The following is a 4,019-nucleotide window of genomic DNA, read 5'->3' as shown; positions in this document are numbered from 1 at the left end:
TTTTTTTGTCTTTTTGGTATAAGGGATGTATCAGTGGAATTCCAAAAAAGAGGTCTACCAAATGCTCATATTCTTTTATGGTTAAGTGGAGACCATAAGATAACAACGACAACTCAAATTGATCAGTTAATATCTTCAGAGTTGCCAGATCCTGCTCAGCATCCAAAATTGTTTAGAGCTGTATCTACATATATGATTCATGGACCATGTGGTAGAGCTTTCTCAAAATCTCCCTGTATGAAAGATGGGTACTGCACTAAATATTATCTCAAAATATTCAGTAGAACCACAGTTATCGATGATAGTGGATACCTATCATATAGAAGACGAGACACATGAGTGATTACTAAGAAGAAGGGAGTCCATATGGATAATAGAAATGTGATTCCATACAATGCATATTTGCTTATGTCTTATCAAACGCATGTTAATGTAGAGTACTGCAACAAGTCAAATAATGCTATCAAATATTTGTTCAAGTATGTGAATAAAGGTCCAGACAGGGTAGCAGTTGGAGTTACAAAGGAAGCTTCCAGTGGAGAGGATGCTCAGGTTATTGATGAGATCAAACAATTCTATGATTGCAGATATTTGTCTGCATGTGAGACTGTGTGGAGAACCTTAGCGTATGATATTCATCAAAGGTGGCCTTCAATGATGAGATTAACCTTTCATTTGCCTGGAGAGCAAAATATTATCTTTAAAGATGATGACGATCTTGAAGAAATCGTGGAAGAAGAGGAAGAAAAATGTACGATATTCTTAGCATGGATGGAGGCCAATAAAAAACTTGAAGCAGGTCAAACTTTGACGTATGGTGAGTTTCCAAATCAATTTGTTTATGATAGAGAATCAAGGGAATGGCATCCATGCAAAAGAGGGTATTCTATCGGGAGGTTAAATTATGTTCCACCGGGTACAGGTGATATTTATTATATGAGAATTTTGTTAGCTGTTCAGAGAGGTTGCACAACATATGAGTATATTAGGACAGTTAATGGAATTATATATTCTAACTTCCAAGATGCTTGCTATTCCATGGGACTACTGTGCGATGATAGGGAATTCATTGTAGCTATTAATGAGGTAGCTGAACTCGCATCTGGTCATCAATTGAGAAAACTATTTGCGATACTACTGATATCTAATAGCAATAGCAATCCAGAGCGTGTTTGGAATGCAACTTGGACATTATTAGCTAATGGAATACTATATGAGAGGAGAAAAGCTTTGAAAAACCAAAGTATTTTACTATGTCTTTTTTTATATCAAAATTGTATTCTCTTATTATCTTTATTTTTATTAATAATATTAATAGTTTTATTTTGGAATTACTTATTAAATATTTCATAAAATCACCATGTGCTTTTACTAGGACTAAACATGACTCATGACGAATTGAAAAATCTCTGCTTTATTGAGATTGATGAGAAGATACTCAACAGCAATGCGAGATCTTTAAGAGAATATCAATCAATGCTATATCCTGAGATGTCTGATGTTCGCCTTTTTCAAAATAAGCTAATAGAGAAGGATTTAGCATATGACACAAATGAGTTGACTCATACAAACTTATATACGAAACAAAAGATGACTCATGAGAAAAGGTTAGTATTTGATGAGATACTCAACGCTGTTATTACATACTCTGGTGATTTTTACTTCTTTATGGGCATGGTGGGTGTGGTAAGATATTTATTTGGAATGGACTTTCTTCTACTATTCGGTCTAGAAGAAAGATTATTTTAAATGTCGCATCCAGTGGAATTGCTTCTTTACTCCTACTTGGTGGCAGAACGACTCATTCTAGATTTTCAATACCGATTACAATTACTGATGAATCTACTTGCAACATCAAGCATGGCAGTTTGAAGGCTGAGCTACTCATTCAAAGTAGCTTAATAATTTGGGATGAAGCTCCAATGCTCAATAAAATGTGCTTTGAATCACTTGATCGGACGCTCAGGGATCTTATGTCAGTTACCGATCAACATAAGACACATAAACCATTTGGTGGTAAGGTTGTTGTTCTAGGAGGTGATTTCAGACAGATACTTCCGGTGATTCCGAAAGAAAGTAGACACGATATATTGGCATCCGCTATTAACTCATCCCATCTCTGGTCATTTTGTAAGGTTCTGAAACTGCATACAAATATGAGACTTCTAATGTCTTCTTCGGATCAAGATGAAGGTGAAATGAAGAGATTTGCTAATTGGATACTTGATGTTGGAAATGGAAATATTGGCTCTATTATTGGTGATGAATCAGAAGTTGAAATTTCAGATGATCTATTGATTACAACTACTGGTGACCATTTGGTAGACTTTGCATATCCAAATTGTTGTAAAACATGTCAGATTACAGGTATTTTCAGAGTAGGGCAATTCTTGCACCCACGCTTGAGAGTGTCGAGAAGGTAAACGATTTTGTCTTGACAATCTTTCCAGGGATAGAAAAGAAGTATTTGAGCTCTAACACAATATGTCAAGCTGATGAGAATGAAGATGTACAACAAGAGTGGTTCACACCAGAGTTCCTAAATGACATCAAATGTTCGGGACTACCCAATCACAAGTTGACTTTGAAGACAGGAGTCGCTGTAATGCTACTCTGAAACATAGACCAGACTTCGGGTTTATGCAACGGGACAAGATTAATAGTTAACGAACTTGGCAGCAACGTAATTGGAGGGACGATAGTGACCGGTAGAAATATTGGAGATAAAGTGTACATTCCAATAATGAACTTGATCCCTTCAGATTCAGGATTGCCATTTAAGTTCCAACAGAGACAATTTCCATTAACAGTATGCTTTGCAATGACTATTAACAAGAGTCAGGGTCAATCATTATCACATGTAGGACTTTATTTGCCAAAATCAGTGTTCACCCATGGACAACTTTATGTTGCTTTGTCAAGAGTTAAGAGTCGCAGTGGCCTCAGGGTTTTAATTCTAGACGAAGACGGTAATCCAAAGTTATCAACAACAAATGTCGTGTTCAAAGAGGTTTTTAATAATATTTAGGTAAGAATAATATTATTTTCACTTTAATAGCATGTTATGATTTATACTTTTGTACAAATATTTACTATAGATATAACTAATTTATTTATAACTCCTTTTTCAGATTCGAAATGAAATGTGTAACAAGGAGCACAACATCCTATGCCAATTGCTTTTCTAATGAAGTTAGTAAGATACTAGATTGTCGATAAATTTTTATTAGCTTTTTGATAAAAAAATTTAGTGTAAAATTAACATACTATTATTACAATTATATATGTTTTTATTTTTTTCATGTCTCCCTCCTTATGATTCAAGAATATTATAAATTTCAAACTCTTCTATTTATATTTTACTTTGAATAAAGATAAAACAACATATTTAACACGTTTATTATATAAGGACGATAATAGTGTTATACTAACTTTAAAAAATATATAGATATAAAATATTATTTTTAATTTAACTTATCAAATTTAAATATAAGCCCGTGCATCGCACGGGTTTAACACTAGTATTATTAGTTTACGCGGAAGCATGCAATAAATTACACTAAAATATATTTTTATTTTTTGGTGACTACACCAAAATATATTAAAATAAAAATAATTGGTAGCTAAAATAAATTAAACAAAAAGTTAAAATTTATTTTATTTAATATTTATTAATTATTTTAATAATTAATAAATATTAAATAAAACAAATTTTAATTTTTTTTCTAACATTATCAATATTAAAGAATAACAAGCTAAGGTAGTGAAGTCAAATTACACAGCCAAACTTGAAGTAAATAAATTTAAAAATGCTTGAAAGGCGAAAAAGGAAACACCGATACCAATTTGGGATTATAAATAAAGAGTGTGGTTAGTACATTATTGCGATGCATTATACATACAAAACCAATAACTAATAATAATGGCTACTTCTAAAGAGTTGCTGGCTTATATTATTTGGGCGTTAATCTTCCTTGGTATATTATGTTGAGCCTCACTAGGGAGATAATAGACTATTT

The 4,019-nt window shown here is 32.6% G+C and overlaps 1 pseudogene; it reads left to right on the top strand.

Moving 5' to 3' along the window:
- Positions 1 to 366: 366 nt before the first annotated feature.
- LOC110273070 (uncharacterized) lies at positions 367 to 3,028 on the top strand (annotated as a pseudogene).
- Positions 3,029 to 4,019: the final 991 nt, after the last annotated feature.

Source organism: Arachis duranensis, chromosome 6 (assembly GCF_000817695.3).
Source record: "Arachis duranensis cultivar V14167 chromosome 6, aradu.V14167.gnm2.J7QH, whole genome shotgun sequence".
Taxonomy (NCBI): domain Eukaryota; kingdom Viridiplantae; phylum Streptophyta; class Magnoliopsida; order Fabales; family Fabaceae; genus Arachis; species Arachis duranensis.
Note: the sequence above shows the minus strand (reverse complement) of the source record. Positions and strands in the feature narration are given on the sequence as shown.